Source organism: Copadichromis virginalis, linkage group LG2, assembly GCF_057382275.1.
Source record: "Copadichromis virginalis isolate Kocher_CV1m ecotype Utaka linkage group LG2, C_Virginalis_male_GT1.1, whole genome shotgun sequence".
In the NCBI taxonomy this organism is placed as follows: domain Eukaryota; kingdom Metazoa; phylum Chordata; class Actinopteri; order Cichliformes; family Cichlidae; genus Copadichromis; species Copadichromis virginalis.
The window spans coordinates 5,664,215-5,677,089 of NC_140619.1; positions in this window are offsets into that span (position 1 = coordinate 5,664,215).

Below are 12,875 nucleotides of genomic sequence, written 5' to 3' on the forward strand. Positions count from 1 at the left end.
TCACTTTAGCTGGACAGATATTCTTGTCCTTCTGGGCTATCATATGGACCCAGATGCATGTTTTTGCAGATTGCGTTTAGTCTGATCCCTGCCAGAGCGAAATCAGATCAACGTTTCTCTCTGCCTCATGCTAAGTGCTAAGACAAGTCATAATTCCACATTGCTGAGCCACATGGAAAGTTGAAATTAAACCATCTGATGTCTAAACTGTTGTATTTAATTAAAATAACTTCTTGCCGGTTTTGAAATCCTGCTAATCCTGAAAACCAAAATCAATTTACAAATTGCACGTTCCATATGATTTTTGCCAGGCAACAGCCCCTTCCTCCTAACCCCCAAAACGCATGTAGAAGGTTGTGATTTCTGCTGGCATTTGTCTGTACCAACATGCTTGGAGGTTCTGAACAACTGCGTAATACCCGACCTTTCTAGAGGCCTGTTTTGAGGCAAACAAAAGGTTCTTCTGATGAACTTTCTCCATCTTCTGCTCCTGAAGCTTAAACCACAAATGTGGTACAAGTTAATGTATTTCAAAACCTTTAACATTATTATTAGATTAAGCAGACCATTTCTGTGGTTGGCATACCGCTTATATTAGGCTCCTGGGTGTTTTTGTAGCAATATATTTTTGGAAAAATTATTTTTTTGTATCCAGACCATCCCTCAAGACCCCTTATGGAGTGTAAGTTTAGATGTGACTGTGATTAGATTGGAGATAATTATGTTATTACTGTTATCATTACTGAAAAATAAGAGTTTAATAATGTCAAAAGAATAAATAAAATACTTTTTATATATTTTTCCTAGAATTCTCAAAGATCTATGACAGCAAAATCCTTATAAACACACACTCACACACACACACACACACACACACACATATATATATATATATATATATATATATATATATATATATATATATATATATATATATATAGCACGATATATAGCACTCGTTAAAGGACATCAGGTGAGTTTTGGAAACTCATCTTTTTCATCACTTAAAACTGGAATACAATAACCCCCCACCACTCTGAACGGAATATCAAGAAATTGATACATCTTGCATCTGTAGCCTGCCCACTGCAGCAATGCATTTGCTAAACATATAGGCTATAACGCATAATCCAAATATTACCCAACTCATTTGTTTCAAGGTAGTGGAGAAGAGGGGCTGGGCGCCAGGTGGGTTTCGGGTTCGCATCTTATCAAAAGACTCAATACAGCATGCAGACCAAATTAGACACCATTACTGACCAGGGGATAACGATCCTGTGGCTTATTTAAATTACGCGGATGGAGTCTATTTAGAGTCAATGCAAATGGGGGAAATCTAACTACACACTGACCTGCATGAAGCGTCTTCGAGCCTGTCCGAAGCAGCGGCACATAAACTTCCAACGGTGCGCTTTAGTCCAAACTTGCAGGAAGCGGGGAGCTGAGCGCGACGCGATACGTTTCTTACAATGACCGCGTTTGCAATTCAGCACAGTGTGGATTCTTCAGAGAGACCTCTTTCACTACTCCCCGGATTTCTCTCGGCTTGATTAGAGGCTGAAGCTCGGAACAGCCGACTTGTGCGTGAACGTTGTGCTGCTGCTTGGTGATGGAGCAAGGAGCTTCAGCTGGCAGCTCCGCGCGAGAAACGTGTTTCAGCCTAGAAATCTTCCCAGTAGTCCCGGTGGCTGAGCTCAAGCAATACTTCCGACAATGCAGTTGTCCCCTCTCTGAGGTAACACCGTTATATATTTTTTTTTCCAGTCGCCAAGCACTTGCGCTGGATGTTTAAAAGCAGAAAACTCACTCGGTGAGGATGCGGAGTCTCGCCAGCCGCTCTGCTACTCCGTTGTCCGATATGCACTTGTCAGCTGATAAACTGCGCATCCCGTCGCTTCCCTCAGCCTCGCCTCTGGTCTGCCTATCAGGAACGGGTTAGGCCGTAGGGGTCAACCACACGGGTGAGCAGCAACAAGCACACAGCTGCACCTGTGAAGAAAACGAGTCCCATTATTAGACAAAGAGAGCGTTTACCTCCAACGACACTGTAATAACCAAAACTACCTTTGATACACTGCTACGCGTTTGTTGCTGCCACTTAAATAAGTTCCAGTTTGCATGCAAGCTAGAATTATATATATTCCTCAATTTGATTGTGAAAGCGCAGAGGCGGATTTACTCAGAGCCACAGCTTCCAGTCAGCCCACCTGCCTGTTTTCCTTCAGCCTGCTCGCTCCTCTCTTCTCTTTTGTATTGAGAAGCTGTTCATTAAGCTTACCTATGGCCGCACGCGCGCTGCCACATAATTGGCTAACTCACAAATCTCAATTTCTCACCTTCAGTGTGACTGACAAAGGGAAAGGCAGAGTGATGTAAATAAATGCGATATTTCTCACAGAAGACTAGCAGCTAAGGGTTATTCAAGCTGTTAAACTGTTGGGTAAACAAGAAGGCCACAACGACGACGCTTGGTGTTGAAATTAAAATGTTGCTGTTAGTCTGGCTGTCGAATAAAGATTGATTCATATTGTTTTGCTCCATCCACCATCTGTGGTGGAATTGATCAACTGCTGCAGAGATATGCAATAAATATGCACAATTTGAGTTCAGTCAACCTAAACCAACACTAAGAAAGGTTATTCTAATGAATTTTGTCTCCCCATCTTTCATATGAACCTTCAATAAAATACGAGCATGCTTTGTGCATGCTTAGATAGAGCGTCAGTTGCGGATCTTATAGAAAGAATTGAAGTCCTTCACTGCTTTGTAAGTGTGAAAACTTCATCTTGATGAGCTCCAATTACAGAGATAAGTACACTTGCCTCCCAGCCATTCTCCATCCTGCTAAAACCAAAACCACATTTACTTTGAATTAGCTTTGTGATGTATGAAAACATATAAGACGCTATCTGATAGCCTTCAAATGGTAGCATTTAGAGGATATACCACGGAAAGCAGAGTTTCATTAATTACAAAAGCAATGCCCACTAATCCCACTAGAAAGGCATTTTGAGGCTGAGTCGTTTTGGTTCTGAGGGAGAGAGAAGAGAGAAAGACAAACAATACCAATGGTAGATCACAGACCTTCAAACTATGGTCTGCAGGCCCCACAGCTCAACAGGGGGCCCACTACTGCAGCTCTGACTGGGCATTTTTTTTAATCCCCTTCCTGAATTTACCCCACGTCTGACCACATGCAGTGATGAAGTTATCACTGAGGACAGCTTTTCTCCAAGCAAAATCAGCTCTAGCCTTCGATGCTTGATTCTTCTATTATACCCGGGAGCACATCAAAAACTTGCCTCCATCAAATGGCATTATCTGCATGAAAGGCAACTGCCCAACAATCTATCTCCCACTCTGCCATTCTATCTTCAGTCAAGGGCATGCACAAAAAAAAAAGAGGAAAGAAAGGACACAAAAAAGGAGAGGAATTCTTGTAAGGGCTGCTGAAGCCAGTACCCCTCCTTCTTTTCCCTGCTTCAAGTCAAACTACTTTTTTCCCGCTTTTGTAATATTCTTGGGGGCTTTTCAGAGAAACTGTACGTGGAAGTTAGTTACTAAGCAACATATTCACACATTTCATCAACATGAAGGTTCTCTTAAGTTCAGTAAACCAGAGGGTTAATGATAGATTAAAAGTCCTTTGGTTTTTTGAACCAAAGAAAATAGCTCATTCAGTTTCACAAAAATGTTCTTTTACTACGACTTGAATCAACTTTACATCCTTAACTGAGATTTCCCATACCTTAGACAAAGCTTTATTTTCTCCTAGTCACACACAGTGCGTGTCAGTGCAGTCAACTGTGCCCTCTATTGGAGGCCAGTCACTTTCAACATCCAAATCCAAACACAAATGCACAAGCGTTTTACATGATGAAAAGAGCATTAATCAAATCTGGAACAGCACTTGAATAGGATGAAAAACTCAATCAAAGAAAGTGCTTGATAGCAAACAAATAAATTACATGCACACATGTTATAGATCAGTAGCTTCTAAATAGGATACCGTTTTATCAGTATGAACATGAAGTGACAGTGTCTTTTTTAGAATGATAGATAAAAGTCAATATTAGTCCACAAATTGCAGGAATGTAGTAGACACGTGCAGCATTGTTATTTGCTGCATTTGCTTCCGAGGCTACGTAAGGCTTGCAGGATGTGTGCCGGAATATACAAAACATGAACCAGAAACATCACTATTGAAGCCCAAGAGCACAGCATACATTAAAGAATAAAACACCATATCTTTCTTGAGCCCTGTATGTTTTACATATGTACAGAATCAGCAGAGAAAACAGATGGGCCACACCACGGGGACAGAGAGACTTGTGGACATAATAAAAAGCAACATTGACAAATTATGCATACACTCCCTTACCCATCCTATGTATGCAGGAATTTGTCCCCAAGGGGTTAGACAGTGAAGCTGATGTGTTAGAAACTGTGTCTTGTCTTGTCCAATGTGTTTTAAAAAGCAAAAGTAACAATGGATGTGTTCCCTATATGTGCGCGGTACATTATATTCACACTGTAAAGGCTATTGCCTTTTGTTAGTCCAGTATTGTGTTCCACAAACTAAACGGACATGTATAAAGGGATTGGACAGAACTTCTCTTTTCATGTGGAAATGAATCACTTCCAAAGGGACAAAACAGCTTTCATCCTTGGTTATACCGTGAGGACTTTGGGGAAGCACCTTTTTCTATCTGAGGAGAAGGAAAATGAAAAAAAGAAGGATTTTAATACACAAACACAAATTTATGTCACATAATATCAATGTTGTTTTTCAATATAGTGTTAAAATCAAAAGGAAGTGTCAGGCTGTGCAAATGAATCTAATATTTATTCAGAGGTGTGACATCTCTCAGTCACCTAGAGTGGGAGTGTTTGGGAGGGCTTTGGTGTTCTTCTGAGGCTATTCTCTGAGCACGTCTATTGATTATGGTGGGTCCCTTCAGTATCACCAAGTCATGTTAGGAAAATGCCACACAGTCAGAAGAAAATTAGTGAAATAAAAGACATAAATATAAAAAAAAAATCACAGCTTTTCCTTGCCTTATGAGACAACATAATATAAACCTTAGCTCAAGGTTAATTATGTTAAACACGTCTGGGTTTGTTTTTGTTTATGTTGTCTTTAATAATCAGCTTTTGGACTTTGGGGTTAAAAAATATCACAGAAGGAAAAAACAAATCAATTTATAAATTTTAATCAATTTTTAATTAAATCCACCAACTACTTAAATTTTGAGTAAACAGAAGTTCAGTTTGGCTGAAAATGGACGTACAGTAAAAAAGAACACCTTTTGAAATATCAGACAGGCTCAGTGTCATTCAGAATTTTTTAGATGGATGGACAACCTCAAAGGCAATAGACCTGTGGCAACTCAAAGCTGCTGGTGGAAGACCTTGTGGGCTGCATTCATTTAATTTAAAAAGATTAACTGGTAAGCAAGGAGGGCAGCCTCGAGAGATAAAAGGATAAAAGACACTTTTTTTTCTGGGTAGGAGGCAGACATTTGAAGAATAGACATGAGGCTGTTATATTTTCTTTGAGTATCATATGAATACATATCTGTGTAACCTAAAAAAAAGACAGGCTGAAAACATTCTGGTTACTCATCAGGACGCTGCATTGAACTTCGTCTCCATCACAGTTTCATATTTTTATTTAGTTTTTCGGCTTACAATTGGTAGATGGTCTACACAGTACAACCCAGGAAAACGTGCACAGAAATATCAGGGCTTATAAAAGAATAAAAAGTAGTCTACCACTGGAATAAAATTTCTAAATTATTCCACGATTGACTTGAAAATGACATTTTCTTATCTTCAGTATAGCCCTGTAAAGATGAGCTAAATGCAGAACTCATCTTTCTACACTAATAACTCACTGATGGAAAAAAGGCAACAAATGTACCTTGCACTCTGAAATACAATTTTTTGATAAAGATTGATCACTTTTGTGTGCATGAAAAGTTAAAATTATCTTTGTTTAAAACAACCCAATAGTTATGTAACAGTAGTCTGAACATGATTTTTTATGTCTTAAGAGTTGTGTTTACAAAGTCCTACTCAGCCTTTCCTGCACTGAAAGCAAAGCTGCTACTGTAGTGAAGGTTGTTGTGGAAAAAATAAGAAGGTTAAAATGTTAAAATGGCACGCATATGAAAAATATATAAAACAGGGAAGGATATTGTTTAAGGACTAAGAATACATATCCTCCAGCTGTCAGTTTGTAAAGTACAGACCTTTACAAGACATTACACAAATGCTTTTGTCTGGCATTATGATTACTGGTCCACTCATCAGACTATCATCACCACTATAGTCTTTTTCTCTTTCTCTTCAGAGTGACATTTACTGCTGCTACAAAATAGCAAAATAGCTTTTTCTATCTGTTCAAAATGGTTTTATGTTAATGACAAATAAGAACAAAAAAGAACAAAATTATTAAAAGTTGCAGAAGTGAGTTGTGGTTGAATCAATTAAAAAAAAAAAATAGTATTAATTTTCAGATCATTGGTCATTGGAAATGTTTTTTCCAGACTGGATTATTAAGCTTATTTATTTGGGAAGAAATAAATGTTGCTACTTCACTTATTACATTTTTGGAAAAGGCACTACAGGGTATTTTTTTAGTACTGCATCTTGATATTAAAGCTCAGCCCAAATATTTGCGCTTGGCTGTTTTCTTCCATTTCTATCCAGTATGTTTTTCTAACTAATGGTCAAATGAATCATTTTAACTACTTTGAGATTTGCTTTTCAAAGTTTCCCCAGTGATACACCAACATGCAAGCCAGTCTCCCGCAGAAAGGTATTTTTCCTATAACTCTCCCAGCCATAACAGCGTGAGGCTTACTACTTACGTAACACTGCTGTTTGTTTCTTTTATGTTTGTTTGCTTCTCCCTTGAGTCTGTGCTCAATACCTCCAATTCAAAGAGATCCAGACACACTCCTGATTCCAACAAGAGATATCTCACAACAAGGAAGCAGGATGCTCTCTAAATAATCGCACAATAGTCACACCTCCGTCTCGAGCGTGTGGAAAATCTTATCAAAAATATCGGCTAACAAGACCTCATGGAACCAGAGGCCACCTTTTAATTGGTTCTAAGTTTGAAGACACACTTTCCCACAAAAGAAAACCCTGGTTTGTTTTTCATCTGTGTAGCAACAACTCGCATCTGTCAGGTTTGCTATGGTAATGATACCATAGAAGACTGGGGATTCAGTAACACGTTACAGCTTTATGTTTCTCCTTTCACAACACATGGCTCTCCTCCACCCGTGATATTTCCTTGCCAGTTTCTAGTTTTGTCTCCTAATTTCTGATTGCTATTGCTGATTGCTGATTGACACAGTCTGATATCACCACATCAACCACAGAGATGGGGGTTTAAAAACATGCATGAGATTAATTTGATTTCAACTATCTTAACTAGCTTCCTATGTGCTGCTGCAGCTATTTATCTGTTGGATACAATATTTGATGAGGTTAAAATATTTTTTTCTGACACCCTTTACAAACACACTTTTGCACTCCTCTGTGAAACCACCTTAATGTAAAAGAAATAATAAATTCCTATCACTCCTGCTTACATATAATAACACGACCAGCTGATTTGAACACTGCAGGGGAGGCATAATTAGTACTGCAGTGTTTTTAGCAGCTGATGTTTGTCAGACTGTTGTAGAATAGTGTCTTACCTTGCTGGTCTCTCTCTCTCTCTCTCTCTCTCTCTCTCTCTCTCTCTCTCTCTCTATATATATATATATATATATATATATATATATATATATATGTGTGTGTGTGTGTGTGTGTGTGTGTGTGTGTGTGTGTGTGTGTGTGTGTGTGTATTGATGTCAAGGCATCACACATTCACACTTTATGAAGGAAGCTGAAAAACTAAATAATACACTTGAAAATCCTCTTGCTAACGAGAGACGTGCCCTCAGAAAAAAAATCGCATTATTAAATGGATCCCTCTAGTTCTTTAAAGAAAAATTGACAATTAAAGAACCTCTTTGCTTCCACAATGGTTATTTTTCTACTTTATGAGTTTACTTAAAATATGATTATTATGGTTATTTACTGGTGTCCAAGCTATTTTGTTGTAGGTGATGGCTTGAAATGAGGGTTGTAGCTTAGTAATAATTAATAATGTATTAATCAAAATAAATCCAAATATACTTATCTGTCTACTATTTATATTTTATTCCAGCACAGTTTTTTGTTTAGCATCCACAATTTCATTGCACATGTACAATGACAATAAAGGGCTATTCTATTCTATTCTATTCTATTCTAAAATTTTAAAAATGCCCATAAAAAGTATGCAAATTCTTAGCTGTGGTTCTGAAGAGCAGTCCAAATCCAACATTTTAACTGGACTGTAAGACCCAGAAGGACCCAGCAGCAGCAGCAGCAGCAGCAAATTCTTTTCTAAGGTCAACAATATAGTGACAAATGGCACACTTCCCCCTAGAAAACATGCAGTCACTAAAGACCTTCGCCCTGTCCTCCCAGAAATAGACCACGTTCTAGTAAATCCTTGAAACGATTTGGAATTCAGCAGAGAAGTGAAGCTGATTTTAAGACAACACAAATTCAAGTTCAAATATGCACAAGAACAAGTTCCAATAAAGCCTTTCTTTACCCCACCAGCAGCTGCACTGCTAAATTCTTTGTGCTGTCCTAGTAAAAGTGATTGTGAGCTAATGTTAGCTAAGTACACCATTATGCTCTCCCGAGCTAGTTATTGCCTTTATGCAGGAAGCAATAACATTTTCTCCAAGAGGGTTGGTTAAATGTAGGCAACTTTTGTGTGCTAAAAGTGCCAGGGTAGGAAAAATGCACTGCGTTTATCAAAGCCTGAGTGAACGCTACTGTACTCCAACACAGGGCTAATGAAGAGATATGTCCTCCATTACGCAGCGATATTCCTGCTGCAGCGATTAGAAAACTCTCCAGAGGGGCTCTATCACAGGCTTTCATTGAGTCCGGACCTTTGCAAATCTTCATATCCTGCACAATTTTCATAAATTGAAGTCTAATGAGCACATTTGACATAACCATGATTTATTTTCTCAGAGGCTTACCAATTTCACCAGTGCACTGCAAATTATGAATGTCAAGGGTTTAATCATATTCATATATATTCTCAACAAGGGGAATATGATGTGTCATGTGAGTAAAAGAGGCTAAATGTCTCTTTCGTTTATGGTAGGTGTGTTATGATAATACTTGCAAACATACAGAGCTCTAACAAGCTCCCTGAGGTGACCTGATATTGTTGACGGTGAGCACAGAGCAATATCTTTCTACGAATCACTTTGGGACTGTCTTCAGTGTGTTGCGGCATGCAGCTATATTACGACTGTCTTCAAAGACATAATTACACTAACACTATTGTTAATGTTGTGTGTGTAATTTGTTGCTTGGTATTGACACTGTGATTGATTTTTCATTTATTTTTTTCGATGCAGGATGAACAGTTGCGATTACAAACTGTCAAACAGGGAAATGCCATCAGAAATACCACTTTTGGAAACAAAAGAAAACAAAGCGGCACTGCGCTGTTTTGTCCGGATAGTTTTATCACTATCAGATAGATATTAGTGCTGTTTTAATTCATCATTGACAGCAGTAAGAATAAGACTATTCCTTTACAAAAAAAAGAAAAAGCAACACGGACCTCTTCATTAATGGCTTTACATCTTTCTCCCAGTCCATGACCATTCCAGGACTGCGTCCGGTCAATTTTTCAATTAGCTTCCCGTTTCACCTTATAAACTATCAAGGGGGTCTGCTGCTGAGCTCTGGATTGCGATGGATGGCGTACGACAGACCTACAGCGCTTCGCCATTGTGAGAGCAAAGCAAGCATTGATAACAGCCCTTAGAAGTATTGACATGATAACATTTCTGTCTGCTGGGTCGCAGTGGCACAGAGCAGCAATAAATTGAGATGAATGATCAGTCGATGACAATTTCCATAATCGTTATACCTTTCGTAATTCATCAAGGTAATGATACCCGCACCCCTAATGTCACATTTATTCCATTTTGTGCACAGCGGCAGGCAAAGGAGCGAGCACCCCGCTCCTCGTCGGTTCCCTTCAAAAAGGATTGATTACAAACCAACTACATTTTGCTCCTGCTTGTGAGTGGAAGAGCAATGTGTTATTTGACCAAAAATAACAATGAAGGGGATGGGAAATGCAATCTAATTCCACTCATTCAACTTCCTCTCTCCCCTCTAGTGACAGACAAACAGGAGGCCATTACAGTTTAGCTCTGGCACTGTTTCTGAACCAGAGGGGAAAAAAGAGGCTGCTGCTTCCTGGCTCTCTGGAACACATTGAGATTCATCATTATCACATTTGTCGCCTCCTTTTCCCCCCCTTCAGTCATTAATGACATAGTTCCTCTTTGACAATTATTTGTCATTATCGCAGTGTGAGAAGAGTGCTGTGATTCAATTACAGACGCAGCCATTCACGATTAATTTCATCGCCCATATATGTTGCATATCACTGCAGACTGCATAAGCACACCTTGACAAAAATAACAGCTCCATTCACAGAGGCGGTATCCAAGATCTGTGAATTTTCCAAAATGTAGCATTCACTTCTGCTCAGAACAGCACTGCACTCATCTGCTCTTCTATCCTGCAGTATGTCAGGCTGACGATAACACGCGCTTTCATTCAAATGGTTTTCCAGGACTGCAAGAGACTGGACATCAAATAAACCGAACACCACTGCTGTTTTACCTTTTATTTTCCCTATATGAACAAAATCCATAATGATAAAACACTAAAATCAGAAATGCCGCAAAACCCCCAAAATATTTCATTTCACTGTAGCAGAATAACCTGGTTACATCCACCTTGTCATAATGGGAAATCTAACTGAGATGCTTAGATTAATTTGAGATTAACTGAGCCACTGCAAGATGTGAATGCTTTCCTTATCTCAAATGTTTTTGTTTTTTTTATGAGTTTTCATAATTGCATGGCTGGTCAAAGAGAGTAGTTTGTATAGTAGCTGCATCTTTTTCATACCTATTCACAGGCTGACATTTGTCTTTGTGGCTAAGACACAAGAGGTGGAAAACAATTCTGTTTTCACAGCAACAAAAGGTCAACTCTATAGCGTGGCACTAACAAGGACGGGGGTGGGTAATATTTCTGTATTAGCTCTTGGAATCGCATTATGTCGATATGATCTTATATTACAGTTTTACAAAACTACATTTAAATATTAATTACAGAAAATTAATAATGACAAAATATATGAAAGGATGGCAGGTTAACGAAGGTCAGTATATTCATATGTCTTGTTTTATTCAGCCATCAGTACAAAGCTCTAATTTTCACGTAAGACCATAAAGAAAAAATGACACATATTTTAAAAGTGAAAAGCTGGAAGTGAATAACACTGAAGTATCAACCAGGAAAAAGGGGTTGTTTTCATTGTTGTCAAAATAGTTGCTGAAGCATTATTGTGCAGAGAAAACACTCCACTCGTGTAAGGATGTCATGCGGGACCTCAAAATAAAACTCCACACACAGCTAGCTTTTTTTTTGCTCCTGCCTGCTCCTATTTTGTTGTTCGGTTGAAGTTCAAGTGCAGCATCTCTTCAAGTAAGATAATTTGAAACACAGAATAACAGGAAGAATTCGAGTTAAATTACTGTTAGAGCTTTAGGTTCATCTCCTTCAAACAGTTTGGATTTTGCTCTAGACATCTTCCGTAACACCAGGATTTTTATTTGAATTTACACCGCAGAAGTATAAATTAACCAAACTCCTGAAATTCAAACCATACAGTAGTAGTTAACTATTCCTAACCCCAACAGAAGCCTTATGACTTTCCACATCTTTCTGCTTTCAGTGACTTAGTATTCAGCTGTGAGTGAGTGCATGTATGTAGTATCTTTCCCTAAGGCTCAAGCATCCACATCAGCACTTGACAGACATGCCATTGATTTCTCTCTCCAAATCCCAAGACAAACTGTCAATAGAAATTTCTCAGGAATAGAAAGCCAGGATCAGATTCAGTGATGATGGACAAGTTTTGGGAAATGGTGGACAGCACAGGAGCCATTTCAGAGCAGCTGATGCGTCAGCGTTGCCATTAAAAAAATCGCAGAGCAACAGGAACTTAAGTTTGCGATTAAGAAAAATAATTATCTCAACATCTTTCCAAGATGAGAAGAACTTTCACAGCAGCTTGGCTGAGCACTACAGAGGGCACAAGCAGCAGGGAGTGGATATAATTGAGCTGAAATTGGTCTCCCATGGCAATGCTCTGCAGTGATTGGGCGATCATCTCTCTCATTCCTTCTCTTGAAAACAGGTTGAAAAGAGGCCCATCTATTAGGTTGCCTACCATCAAGTCTTTGATAGAAGACATAATTCTTGCCTTAAGGGATAACAAGATGGTTTATCGGCTAGACACAGGACAGACACTAATGCTTTGAAAATTATCTGATAGAGCCATGTCAACAACTTTTTTGTGTAACATTTAAAAATTGAACACTTTGAATTTAGGTCTCACATTTAGTTTGTATGAATTTAGAGAAGAAAAAAATGAATGGATGCTATTTTAGACATGTACGGAAAGGTATACGATATATGCAGTTCTGTTTACGGTGTTGTAAATCAGTCTGTGTGTTACACCGATGCAAGCCTAATGTTCTTACGTGCAGCAGAAAATCAAACTTGCTTATATTTCCTGATCTGAACCAGTGTTTGAATAGAATAATCAATTTCTCATGCATCTCTTTTGGATCAATATTTGCATGTGGGAGAGCAGAAAGTGAAGCCTGCAGGGGTTCCACTGGTGTCTCCAAAGATAC